Genomic DNA, 14,709 nt, shown 5'->3' with positions numbered 1-14,709 from the left:
CCACTGTACCACAATGCCTCATAATTCATACCCTTATGAAGTGCCCATCACTGTGGGAGATAAATGTAAGGGACCCAATTCCTGCTCTTAAAGAACTTACAGTCTGGTGGTAGAGGCCTTACAAACAGAATATAGGGTAGTTATGTACGTCACCATATCAGCCAGAATTCTTTCCATTGCAAGTGGTAGAAACCCAACTCAACATGGCCTAAATCTGGACTTCTGACACACAGAACTATGAGATAATAAATTTGTGTTATTTTAAGCTGCTAAATCTTCGGTCATTTATTATGGCAACAATAGGAAATTAATCCATGTACCCAGCCAGCTCTGGAGGGGAAAAAGGTAATTCCACAAAGTCTACACGTTCTCTGAGGAATTGGGAGAAACTACGGTACAACTAGGCCTATAGCCACAATAGTAACTCCAGCTCCTATCATTGGTGGGGCCTCCCGGACCTGATCTAAATTGGCTCAAGAAGAAGAGAAGTTCCAGAAAGGTAGAAGCTAACAGTCTGCGGTGGTGCCTGGAGATATCAGCCAGGTGTCCATTACTGTTAGTTAAATCAGGGATTGGCAAACCACAGGCCAAATTCGGCCCACTATCTATGTCTCAAGAGCTAAGTATAGTTTTTACATTTTTAAATAGTTTTTTAAAGCAAAAGATGAATATTTTATAACGTATCAAAATCACATAGAATTCAAATTTCTGTGCCCATAAATAAAGTTTTATGGGAACACAGCCAAACGCATTCATTTATGTACTCTCTATGGCTGCCTTCATGGGACAGTGGTAGAATTGAGTAGTTGCAACAGAGACCATATGGCTGCGAAACCTAAAGTATTTATTATCTGGCCCTTTAAGGAAAAAGTTTACCAACCCATACACTAGAGAATACTAAAATATAAATATCCCTGAGAACCTTAACACACCTGAGCATGCATTCATTCTGATGACTGCCATGGGAAGAGGTAAAGTGTTCAGGAATGTCCAATTCTCAAACAGGGCAAGGGCTCTGAGGAATACAGGGACAGACGGCCAAGGTCTCGCTCTCCTGACTCCATAGTTGTGTCCAGGGTAGACCCAGAGATAGACCCACGTGAAGAGCTGTTCCCTCAGCTCCTGCCGTGAATCCCCAGAGCTATGCACAAAGACCAGGCAGAATGAACCTTCCCTTTTGGGTGGACAGGTTGTCCTTCTGATTTTTGCCACAATTTCCCCTGTGCTGAACTAGGTGGGGAGTGATGAGCGAAGCTGACTTTGCAGGGCTCAGGTGAGTCCAAACATAGTCCATAAGCAGAGGAGCAAGAATGGCACAATTTAGAGTAACCAGAGTAGAAGGTAGAAACACAGGGCTCAAGACCAAGGGCTGAGATGACCGAGAAACACCCCCTCCCCTGTCACCACCCAGAAGTAAGAGCTGGACAATTAAATGGAGGCTCTGAATGCCATTCTGACATGACAACGTTTTCCTGAACTGATGGCTTTTTGTCCTGGAGCTGTGGTCTGGTCAGCCAGGGCAGCTTCTGAGTGTTCAAGGCACTAACCCTACAATTAAGAATTCTGCCCTATTGAAAAACAGGTTTACCTTTATCTGTGCAGGGGCCTCTGGTATCTGTCAGATGGTAGAGTTAGGACTGATATGAGGCAGGCTGCAATAGGATGACCTACCAGGTGGATCCTAATAGATATTCCCTGGGTTTCCATGGGGTTGGATTGTCTAAACGTGGCTTCACTTTCTACTGTTTCTCAGACTTTCTTTCCCTTTTCCAGTTACTCAGACTTTCTTTCCATTTCTCCTAAAGCTAGAATGGGGACTAGCTCCTTGTCAGTAACTGAAAGAAAGGATTTGTTTTTTAAAGCCTTTGAAGAGAGTAGAGGATTTGTCAAATTAGCCAACAGTCCCCAAGTAGAACAGTAGTCATGCCCAGTTTAGCTGGCCTCTTAATAAATATCACCATGAAAATTACGTGTTCTGCATCACGGATCATCTTGTGTTATAACTGGCGTAAGTAGAATAATTTGTCCATGATTCAGCAGGTCACCTGGGGGACACTTCAGAGAAGATGGTGTTATTGAAGAATAGCACCCAGGTCAAAGAAAGTCCCACTCTAATCTCTCCATCAAGCCAACCCCTATCTGAAGGGTTTGATCAGTTCTGGTACTTGAGAGCAAAGGGTCTGGGTCTAGAAAGAATAGCACGTGAGAATGTTTAACCTACTGAGGAGAACCCTACAGAGAGAGGTAGATGCTGACTCCAATATTTTTTTAAATCTGTGATAAGAAAGGTAGACCAGTTTTACACGTGGAATCTAATCTAATCTTTCTTATCTGTGATATCTTTTCTGTGATATCACAGATAAGAAAGACCAGAGCTACCTTTCTCACAGAAACCTGGACATGTGAGAGATGGAAAGACCATATAGTCTAACTGAGGCCCAAGAGGGGGCATTTCCAGTGATCTGGAGGAATCCAGGTCTCTGGATTCTCAGCCTGTGTTCTTCACACCATGCCACAAGCTCCACAAGGGTTTCTCCTGTTGAGCTTCTGAGTGTGTCCCAGGGCCTTGCCCATAGAGAGTGAGGCAGAGCTACCCTCTTGGCTGACTTCCATCAGTCCCAGACATCCATGTCAGGTTGACCCAGCAACTTGCCTTCCAGGGCCAGTCTGGGTAGGTATTCCCCTCAGCCATTCTCTTCACCACAGACGAGAACAATGCTGAACATTTCTGGAACAATTTTCCTAATGAACCCACAAATTCCCCCTCCAGCACTGCAGGGAAGTCAGGCAAGATGATGATGATCCCATAACTTAGTATTAAGCATCAAAGCTGCCCACACACTGAGATCAGATGACCTCTCCCTTGCTCATGTTTGCGTTAGAATAAGAAAGTTTATGTCATTTCATCCCCAGAGAGTGAATGTCACAGCTGGTGATTTTAAAAAGTAGAATTTCTTATGGGAATCCAGGAAGAGGCAGGGCAAAAAAGCACTAGACACGGGAAGGCAGAGCCTTAGGAAGCATGGAAGACTTCAGAGCAGAGAGACCTCAGTTGAAATCCTGGCTCCTCAGCACTATTTACAATGGCCAAGACATGGAAACAACCTGAAGGTCCATCGACATTCAGGAATGGATAAAGAAGATGTGGTACATATATACAATGGAATACTACTCAGTCCTAAAAAAAAGAATGAAATAATGCCATTTGCAGCAACAGGGATAGACCTAGAGATTATCATACTAAGTGAAGTAAGACAGAAAGAGAAAGACAAATATCATATGATATCACATGTGGAATCTAAAATATGACACGAATGAACTTATCTATGAAACAGAAATAGACTCACAGACATAGAGAACAGACTTGTGGTTGCCAAGGGGGAGGGGGGTGGGGGAGGGATGGACTAGGAGTTTGGGGTTAGCAGATACAAACTGTTACATATAGAATGGATACACAACAAGATCTTACTGTACAGCATAGGCAACTATATTCAATATCCTGGGATAAACCATAACGGAAAAGAATATAAAAAACAATGTATGTACATGTATAACTGAATCCCTTTCTGTAGAGCAGAAATTAACACAACATTGTAAATTAACTATACTTCAAATAAATAAATAAATAAATCATGGCTCCCCTTTATTAACAGTAACTTGATCCTTCTTCTAAGTCTCTGCCCTTATCTGCAAGATGGGGGATAATGCCTGTACCCCAGGCTGAGAACCGAATGAGGCAATGTGTCTACAGCACTCATTACTCTGCTCCGTGAAGGACTGTTAGTTGTGTATACATATGAAGTAGGTGGGCATAACTAGGGAACACTAGAGGCTCAGTGGGCGCTAAAGGACCTAGAGCTGCTTGCTTCCCTACTCCTGAATCAACATCAAACACATAAGGAGTGGATCACTTTGCCAAGTAGCTGTCTTCTCCCTCTCGGCTCTTCTGACATAAGAGTGGAGCAGCTTAGAAAGGGCACATCAGCAAGGCAGACGGTGTTCCCGTGAGTGAGTCAGCTGGGTTAAGGGGCTTGACTCTGATAGGGTTAAGTACACATCACTCATGCCACCCAGTGAATTCCTCCAGTCACAGAATCCACCCAACCACATAGCTGAGAGCTGCTCAGCTGGGGAGAAATAAAAGTTCTGATCCAAGATCCAAGTTGCAGAGGAAGAAATGGTGCTTTGGCCTCTGAACATTTCAAAGAAGGAAGGCTGGCCAGGTGGACACAGCCTCTGGGTATTCAGACACCAGGGACAGCAAGAGAGAGAGAGGAAGACAGATAACAAGAAATGAAAGAGGGATTGGAAAAAAGCAAGGGAAAGAGCCCAAAGGACACCTTAGCCCAATCTGTTCCTCTGCTAAGGGCCCTGCTGATCATCCTTTGTAGCCCAGCATTGGTGTCAGTGAGGGTTTAGATTGACTGTGAAGCCCTAGATGCCCTGCAGAAGCCGTAGTGAGATCACTGCTGGACTGGAAAGCTTATGCAATTTCAAACAGGAAGACCCAGTTTGAGTACTGTTTCCACTTCTTGCTGGTTTTGTGACCCTGAGTAAGTCATGATCCTTCCTTTGACCCTCAAGGTCTTTGTTTGTAAAATGAAGGTTAGACCAGGTGGATGCAAAGCTTTCTTCAGGCTCAGATTATAAGGGTCCCTGGAGAGGGCATACGACTAGAGAGAACAGCTTCCCTCCCACGTGGAGTCTGGGTGTCCCTTGTTTACATTTCTCTGGGCGAGGGGACAGTGGTTTTCTCTAAAATTCTCACTGAGTCAAGAAAATGATAACGTGCCTAAGAGTCTTGATGGCCAAGGAACTCAGGCTATGAATTTGGTCCAGAGACTCTGTTCTGTAACAGACTCTTCAGACTCTCGGCACACGGTGGTCTTTGCTTCAGCTGCTCTGAGCTGTATGGGAAAGGGTGTGGGGCGGGGAGGAGTCAGGAGGGAGGGAGGTGGCTAACCCCACACACAGTCTTGCAGCTCAGGGCATCTGTGTCCCTGTGTATCTCCAACATGTGCCCGCTCCCTGCTTGCCAATTTCCATGCCTTTTAGCACTGAGGTTCTCAGTTCCTGGACTGTTTCACGTCCCAGCTGGTGTTCTTTTCTCCCACAAGCTGGCTCAGAACACACAGCCCTGCTGTCTGTCCACCCACTTCCCCCAAAGCTGCATTCTTTCCCCCAGCAGTGCCACGCCACCCGGCCCGGGGTTGGGGGCAGGGGGGAGGCGGCTGTGAGCCCACTGTCCCTGGGGGCCAAAGAGCGTGCAGCCAATCCTAGTTCCCTTACTCACACTTTCACTGCACGCACGCACGCACACAGGCACCAGGAGATGCGTTCACACAGCCTCTATTTCAGCCTTCCCTCTTCCCTTGACACACTTCTTTTTATCGAGATTCTTCCTCCAAATGAATTCAGCTTACTTGTAAAACTACAGTAAAGGACTGGATGTCTCCCTTCTATATAAATGGTAAGTCAGTGCATTCACTCGACACAAATTTGCGATAAGCCTACCATGTGTCAGGCATTGGGCTGGTTGGGATGAATGCAGCGATGAGTCACAGTCTAGAGAGTGTTAAGGACCAAACCACTGACGAGTGAGTCATTCAGAAACTGTTCCTTTAACGGAGTTAACCGATGCATTCAAGGTAAAGATCTTCTCAAGGGACTCTTGTCAGTAGCTCAGTTCTGCTGCTGTCTGAATCGCCAACACGCTCTCCACGGCATTCCTGCCAAGGTTCCCTGTTCTGCCCATCACTCTGATGTAGCAGGAGGTGTGTAATCTGAGGAGTGTCAGGCTGTGGGATTGTGGAAGGAGCACTGCGTAGGGGTTAGGAGCCCTACAATCTAGCCCCAGCAATGCCACCTTTGTGACCGGGGTGTGGCTGTGTGTGACCTGGGGAGACTGGAGCCCACTGCTTCCAGTGTCCCCAGTATCTGCTGCATGCAGTTCATTACAGAAAGAAAGAAAAGCAGAGTCTGAAATCTCCAAGCAGGGGAAATGACTCTCATAGGGGAAGAGGGCCAAAGAGAGGTCTGTGGTACTCAGAGGAACCAAGGTAACTGAGGCTCCCCAGGGAGAGGGATTGGGAAGCAGACAAGAGCAATTAAGCCAGCAGAGAAACCCTGCCTGGGTACTTGCACTGACATCAGGAATGATGGCATCGTCTCACCCCAGGAAAAGCTTTATGAGAATATGGCTTCTGAAGATAGCAGACTTGATCATTAAAGGTGTGTAGCTGTGTGTGAGTGTGTGTGTGTGTGTGTGTGTGTGTGTGTGTGTGTGCTTCTCCCTGACTACATCTGAGTGAAGGCTACTACCCCGTATCCAAGCCCAGATCATCCTACCAAGGACCCTGTCTTTGCTTTCTAATTGTCCCCCAGTCTGAACTACCTTTATTTCTTCTTCCTGTTTCCTTCCTTCCTCTTCTCTTCCTCTGTTCCTTCCTCCCTCCCTTTCTCTCCCTTTGATAAGCACACGATTTTTTTTAAAAAAAAAAAACCTCAGCATAAAATAGTACAACGTGAAAAGTCTCCCTTTCTTCCCTCCCCCTGCCTCCTACTTCTGGAGCTCCCCTCCCCAGAAACAGTCACTAGTACCATCTTTTTTCTTTTAACATCTTTCTTGGGGTATAATTGCTTTACAATGGTGTGTTAGTTTCTGCTGTATAACAAAGTGAATCAGCTATACATATACATATATCCCCATATCCCCTCCCTCTTGCGTCTCCCTCCCACCCTCCCTATCCCACCCCTCTAGGTGGACACATAGCACCGAGCTGATCTCCCTGTGCTATGCAACTGCTTCCCACTAGCTATTTATTTTACATTTGGTAGTGTATATATGTCAATGCTACTCTCTCACCTCTTAAATAAACTTCAAAAGGTGTTTTCTGCACAGACGGGCACTTATGTATTCATAGCACCCCTTTCATAGAAAGGTGCTGCCTCTTTGTTTTTCTAAGTTTTGTTCAGCCTCAGTGTAACTAATTTAATCAGTGTACGTGTCCCCAGAAAGCTGTATAAATTAAATTCTATTGTGACAGGTGTGAACAGGAAAATAGTTATAAAAGTTATTTAAAAAGAAAAAAATGTTCCAAGCCTTATTAGGCGATTTAAAACTGTAATTAAAAAAAAAACAACTTTGTGTTAATAAAATATTCTTCCTCCCCCTCCCCGTCATTTAATCAGTTGTGTATGTACTTTGGTATTGGGGGTTTCCTTCAGTTGAGCATTCCTGTGTTTGAACTGTTCTCACGATTTAAAAAATGCCTTATGACTTTTTGGATGATGTGCATTTTATAGTTTTCCATAATGAGTCGAGAGAGCCCATCAGTACTCAAACTCCAGCAGGATAGTGGTGCCCCAGAAAAGCACACTGCAAGTGACCTAAATGAGGATCAAGTTTAGACACTATTCTGAAACTGCCAGCAAGAGATTCATGAGGAATGGGTGAGTGCCTACCAGAAACCCAGCACTGCCTAAGTCTGTGTCAGAAATTCAGAAAGGTAAGGAGCTTACAGACTAGGTAAAGATAAATCTTCAATCAATTTGAAGGAAATCATAAAACATATCGGAATTACATGCTGATTTCATGCATAATTGTACCAGACTTCCAGTGTAGCTGGAAATCAGAGAAGGAAGGCAGGGGAGGTCAGTATGACCAGAGGAGTGGAAAGCCTTGCTGGAGGCACTGGAAGTTGAGTGGGCCTTTAAAGGACGGGTAACCTTGGACCAGGAGAGAGGAGTGTACATTACCGCCCTAGGACTGTCATAACAAAGCACCACAAACTAGGTGGCTTAAAACAACAGAAATTTACTCTCTCATAGTGCTGGAGGCCAACATCGGAAATCAAGGTGTCGGCAGGACCATGCTCCCTCTGAAACCTGTAGGGGAGAATCCTTCCTTGCCTCTTCCCGCTCCTGGTGGTGGCCGGCAATCTTGGTGTTCATTGGCTTGTAAATGCATCACTCCAGTCTCTGCCTCTGTGATCGTGTGGCATCATCTTCCTTCTCCCTGTGTGTCTCTGTTTTTACGTGTCGTTTTCCCTCTCTTATAAGGACGTGAGTCATATGGAGGAAGGGGCTACCCTACTCCAGTGTGATCTCACCTTAACATCTGCAGGGACCCTATTTCCAAATAAGGTCACATTCTGAGGTTCTGGGGGTCAGGACTTCAACATATCTTTCACAGGGGGACACAATTCAAACCGTAACAAATGCCAAGGATTTTCCACATGACTCCATTTCCAGCCCACCTCACATCCCCCCACCACCCAAAGTCAGTGTGCACTGAATTCAGCCTCTTCTTCTCCAAGGACCTCTACCCCTCCTAGTAACCCATCGACACAGCCTCACTGTAGAATTTCTTATCACCCAGAACTCCTACTCCTGCAAAATAGCAAACTCAGATGCTCTTGTCCGAGCCCAGTTTCCTGCCCTTCTGCTGTGCCTTCTCTCTCCCTTTTTCCTCATAACACCAGTGCCTCAGTTCCTCTTCCTAGTCTGCGCCCACCTCCTGGATTCACATCCCTTTTCACCACCTTGGACCCCACTGATTCACCTGTGCTCTCATCAGTACCATCAACGTCCCTGCCTTCCTGACAGCCCATGAGCCCACACTTGAAGGAGGTCTGACTCTTCCAGCCATGGATCCGTACTGCAGGAGAAAACCAAAAAAAAAGTCTTAGCCTATTTACTTTTAGTAAATAAATTCAGTCTTAGCTGTGTCTTATCTTGTGCATTCTCATTCCCACTCGATACATTTTCCTGTTTCCCACATCAGCTTCCCAAACCCTTCCCACCCTCTCCAGTCCAAACCTTGTCCCCATTTCCTTTCCTCCCTCTGGAAATGACATATTTCTCTGTTATGTGGAGTAAATAGAGGTCATCAAATATAAACTTGTTTAACCTCCTCCTTCTAGAACTCAAAGTGTACACCCAGCTTTACTCTCCTGTGGTCCCTCTTCTGAAGTCCCACGGCATTTTTCATAAGGGGAACGGAATTCTTGGTATTGAATCCCTCCCAAGGGCCAGGCATTATGCTAAGTGTTTTCATATATTATCTCATGTATATTTCTACTATGACACTTACATGATTCTATTTTTGCTTGTTTACTCTTCTATCTGACCCTCCAACTACAAGCTTCTTGGGAAAATCTCTTGGCCACCTCTACTCCTCATGCATTATTTCATGTAATCCTCTAAAATTTTATGAACTAAGTAGCGAACTGCTATTATATCTGTTACAGATGAGGAGACAGGCTCACCAAGGTTAAGCCACTGGGCCAACCTTATACCACCTGGAAACAGCAGAGCCAGGATGCGGGCACGAGTCCACCCAGCCCCAAAGCCCGTGTGTCACCACCACATCACACTGAACAAGGGGAGGGGCTCGGTGCTAACGGAGGCCCAGACAGGAGAGAAAATGAGGGCTGCCTACTGTTGGCTCCATCAGCCACCTGCATCCTCTCTAACCAGGAACCACCCTCAAGTCTGGGGTAAGAAACGTCTAGGTATTATTCAAGCTCAATAGGGCACCCTTTCATTCATGCATTCAAGAGAGATTTAATGAGTGCCCCATGTGTGTCAACCTGTGCTAGAAGCTGTGGACACAAAACAGAGCTGGGCCCTGAACCCCTCCCTCTTCACTCCCCATGGACCTTGCAGGCTAAGGACCCACTCCAGGAAAGGCTCAGTCTACCAGAAGGTGGCCATCCCCAGCCCCATGCACAGCCTGTCCACAGCCCTTCCATTTAGTTCGGGAAAATTTGGGCCCCATGGCAGGCATACATCTCTTCCTTGCAGGGGGGTGGTGGGGAGAGGAGACGGGGATCCTGGGGAAAATGAGAAAAGGGTGGGTTGGACTCTAGTTTTCCCTTCCTCTCCTTGATCAAGGCCACTTCCCATCAGTGAATTTATGGATCACAGCTAGGGTTTGGAACCACTCCTGAAATCCCTAGCTGAGGAGGCAGAATCCCACACCAGCCCTACCTGCAGCCACTCACCTGTCCCCGCTGCCCTTATGAAATGTGTACTTATCTCCCGATAGGCTTCCGCTGGTACAAGGCTTCTCAGCCTTAGCTATTGGTGTTTGGATTGGATAATTCTTTGCTGGGTGGGGCCGCCCTGTACATTGTTGGAAATTTAGCAGTATCTGCGGCTTCTACCCATGGCATCCCAGTAGCAACAATGCCACCATCCCACTTATGACCACCAAAAATGTCTTTCAGACATCGCTAAATATTCCCTCAGGGTTGGGGGGGCAAAATCGGCCCCTGTTCTAGTACATTAAAAATTGCTCAGATGGACAAAACTATAATTCAAAAAGATACATGCACCCCTATGTTCATAGCAGCAGTATTCACAATAGCCAAGACACGGAAACAACCTAAATGGCCATTGACAGATGAATGGATAAGGAAGATGTGGTACATATATACAATGGAATACTACTCAGCCATAAAAAGAATGAAATAATGCCATTTGCAGCAACATGGATGCAACTAGAGATTATCACACTAAGTGCAGTAAGTCAGGCAGAGAAAGACAAATACCATGTGATACCACTTACATGTGGAATCCAAAATATGACACAAATGAACCTATCTATGAAACAGAAACAGAATCACAGACATAGAGAGCAGACCGGTAGTTGCCAAGCGTGAAAGGATTGGAGAGGGATGGAGTGGGAGGCTGGGGTTAGCAGATGTAAGCTTTTATATATAGAAAGGATAAACAACAAGGTCCTACTGTATAGCACAGAGAACTATATTCAATATCCTATGATAAACCATAATGGAAAAGAAATTTGAAAAAGAATGTACATATATATGTATAACTGAATCACTTTGCTGTACAGCAGTAACTAACACAACATTATAAATCAACTATATTTCAATTAAAAAAAACAAGGTAAGAAAGAAGAAGAAGAAAAAAAGATGATTAAAAAATACGGTGAGGATTGGTGCCTATGTTTTGGTTCGTACTGTCACATATTATTATAATTGCCCTTTCTATGGTCCTAAACAGTAATAAAACTTCAAAATTAACAACAACAAAAAAATTACGCAGATGACCTCCAAGGTATCAAGTGGGGACCCACATGACCTGAGTGCCACAGAGAGGCCACTCCAAGGAGGAGGGCCCAGCGCGGCCAGGAATCTCCCTCGGAAGATGACCGCAGAGGTGATGGGTGCAGCCGGCATCCAAACACTCAGCTCAGCCCAAACACGTCCAAGCTCAGCTCACCTGGAGACTCAGGAATGCTGAGCCATCGAAGTGTGCCCAGAGTGGCAGGGCATTTGTAGCAAGGCCCACGACAGGATAAGTTACAGGTTAATCCTCCCTGAGGTCTCAAATCTGAATGGCTCAATCATGGGCTTTTATCCCCCCGTCATTTCCTGCCAGCTACCTGGTCGCCATCACTTCCTGAAATGCTTTTGTTAAGAGTGTCTTCTCTTTTTCTCACACCCTCACCTATAAAATGTGAACCTCCCCAGGAGAGCACAGTAAATTCACTAACCTTTTATCTTGAAGTAACTAACAAATCCTTTGTCCTTAGGCCCTGGGGTAATTTGACGCGTCAGCCAGCTTTGATGGGAAGTTTTCTGTGTCTCCGGGATCTTCTCAATAAATGGCTTTGCAGCCATATCTTCTACATGCCAGGATGAAATTGGCTGAATTTAAGTGTGTCAATTTGAAGAGAGTTTTTTCATCCTAACTCAGTGAACCCCAGAACTGGGGAAGCAAAGAGAGGAGGACAGAGGAAGGGAAGAGGGAGACACTTGCCGATTTGACTTCTTACCTGCTTGTGACGAAGGCTGCTAGGAACTGTGACCTGCTAGAATGGTTTCTCAAGGAGCAATCATTCAATAAGTATCAATAGACAATTCACTTTGTGCCAGACCCAGTAGGATTGATTGGAACCATCCTCCTTTGCAGGACTCATGCTAAAGCAGCACTGGACTCAATGGCTCCCCAGTAAGGAATGGATCATATGCCATTGGGAGTGTCTTGCCAAGAAATGGGGTCATGTATACTGCCCCAAATCAGTTTAGTTCTAACCAATTATAATACAGACAGGAAGGCCAAAGAGACCCTGACCCCACTGACTGCCCTGAAGAATTTCTGACCCTAAGTGGACAACAGAGACATTCTAGGAAATACCTGGGTCTTCAAGCTTTACTTCAGCTGACCCAGAGGCCCAGGCTGATGTCATGTAATTGTGTGGACCTCACCCTGGAACCCAAACCACTGGGCGAGCTGAAGTCCATCCCTCGCAGTTGTCCACAACAAGGAAATTAACTCATTTGAATTAACATTCCACTCTCTGTGTTTCTCCCCTTCCTGCATGGCTACAGATGTCCAGAAATTGGCTTGGCCACTGGAAGACCTACATTCCAGTGTTTCTCAATGTGGCATCCTAACCACCTGTGTCAAAGCCACTCATGGAGTGTGTTTAAAATGTGTGTTAATAGGGACTTCCCTGGTGGTTCAGTGGTTAAGAATCCGCCTTCCAATGCAGGGGACACAGGTTCGATCCCTGGTCGGGGAACTAAGATCCCACATGCTGCGGGGCAACTAAGTCTGCATGCTGCAACTACTGAGCCTGTGGCTGCAGCTAGAGAGAAGCCCATGCATTGCAACAAAGAGCCCGTGCACCGCAATGAAAGATCCCACATGCCACAACGAAGATCCCACAGGCCGCAACTAAGAACTTACGCAGCCAAATGAATAAATAAAAAAATAAATATAAAAAAAAGTGTGTTAAAAAAGCAGCCCCACCCTGGTCTAGATAAATCAATCTCAGGGTGGTAAGGACCAATTATCTGATTATTTCAATCACACAGTAGGTGATTCTTACCCACACTGATTTGGGAATCGTTGGAAGATAAAAAGAGCACAGACGCTGAGACCAGACTGACCTAGGTTCAAACCCAACCCTGCTAGTTCTGGACTGTATGACTTTAAGCTAGTTATTTAGCCTCTTCTTCATTTCTAAAATGGGGAAAATAAAGCTTTCTTTATTGGGTTTGTTATGGGAATCAATACAATAATGTGTAGAAATGGCTCAGTCCGTTGTATGTGCTCAAGGATGGTAGGCTGCTGTTACTGTCTCCATAGTTTTGTCGAATTTAGACAAATGATCAAACCAACTTCTGGTCCTCGGAGTGCCTGGATCGTTCTAGAACCTTCCAGCTGCATTCCTGCTGCAGATTACAACAGCCAAAACTGGGAGAACATGATCCAGGATCATTGTTCCCCTCCACTGGAATCTCTGAGGCCCTGAGGGCCTAACAGAACTTTTAAGCTACCAGAACTCCCAGAAGGAAACGCAAACAGATTGCTGGGGAGAAAGATCTTGCTAATCCATCCACTCCTTTATAAACCCTCAAGCCCCAGGACTTCTAAAGGCCCTGATCTCAGGAACACACACATCACACTGAACTGGCCTTGCCTGCAGCTCCACTGTGCCAGGACAGGTGCCTACAATGCAACTGACAGGCACAGTGTGATAAGCAAGCTATTTTCTGAGTCTGCACAAGGAATGTTTAATATCCCAGAGTTCATACAAATGGAAGAGGCAGTGTCAGAGAGTTCTGCATAAGAGCATTATGCATTTTGCAAGGAAATTATTTTTAAAAGCTTTCCACTGACAGTTTCTTCAAAGAGAGACAATTGTTCCTTTCAGAATTTCCTGTGTTCTAACATAGATGAGCAGCTTAGACCTGCTTATAGGGTGACTAAGTGCTCCTTTATGCTCTTATTTCTACCCTGGATTATTCTAAGCCCTCAGATTCAGAGAGAAATCAAGTCCCAAGCCTGGGCGTTCAGCAGGAGGTCTCCTGATCACCAAGTTCTGAGCCGAAAGAGCAAGACTTCATTTTAAAAGGGAGGTTTCTCCAGGTAGGTATTCTTGGGACTAATCCTTATTTCATAGCCTCACCCATCACCGTCTTAATTCATCCCAGGGTCCTGCGAGTGTTAAAGTCCTGAAACAGACTGAATGTCTGTGTCCCCCCAAAACTCATACATTAAAAGAATCTTTAATGAGATGGTATTGGGAAGTGAGGCCTTTGGAGGTGATTAGGTCATGAAGGTGGAGCCCTCAAGAATGGGATTAATGTCCTTCTAAAAGAAACCTCAAAGAGCTCCCTCACCCCTTCCACCATGTGGGGACACAGCGAAAAGAGGAGACAGGCACCTTGAACCTGGAAGAAGGCCCCCACTAGACCCCGAATCTACAGGCACCTTGATCTTTGACTTCCCCGCCTCCAGAACTGTAAGAAATAAATTTCTGTTGTTTGTAAGCCACACAGTCTATGGTATTTTGTGATAGCAGCCCAAACCAAGACAGGTCCTATAAGAAGTTTGCCTAGCTAGGATTTTAAAGACTTATTGATACATCTCAGGAATTTCAAACATAAGGGACTTCATCTGTGTTTTTGATTTTTGTTTCTTAATTTGGGTGGTGGGCACAAGGATACCCATTATTTTATCCTATATGTCTGAAATATTTCATTAAAAATAATGTTTCCCAAATATCATATACTATCACTTATATGTGGAATCTAGAAAAACGGTACAGATGAACTTATTTGCAAAGCAGAAATAGAGACACAGATGTAGAGAACAAACTTATGGATACCAAGCGGGGAAGTGGCGGGGTGGGATGAATTGGGAGATTGGGATTGACATATATACACT

The 14,709-nt window shown here is 45.3% G+C and overlaps 1 pseudogene; it reads right to left on the bottom strand.

The window, feature by feature from the left end:
• Positions 1 to 11,651, bottom strand: part of LOC118906730 — a 125,367-nt pseudogene extending 113,716 nt beyond the window's left edge.
• Positions 11,652 to 14,709: the final 3,058 nt, after the last annotated feature.

The sequence above is a fragment of the Balaenoptera musculus genome, chromosome 14 (assembly GCF_009873245.2).
Source record: "Balaenoptera musculus isolate JJ_BM4_2016_0621 chromosome 14, mBalMus1.pri.v3, whole genome shotgun sequence".
Taxonomy (NCBI): domain Eukaryota; kingdom Metazoa; phylum Chordata; class Mammalia; order Artiodactyla; family Balaenopteridae; genus Balaenoptera; species Balaenoptera musculus.
This window is presented reverse-complemented; position numbering and strand designations above follow the sequence as displayed.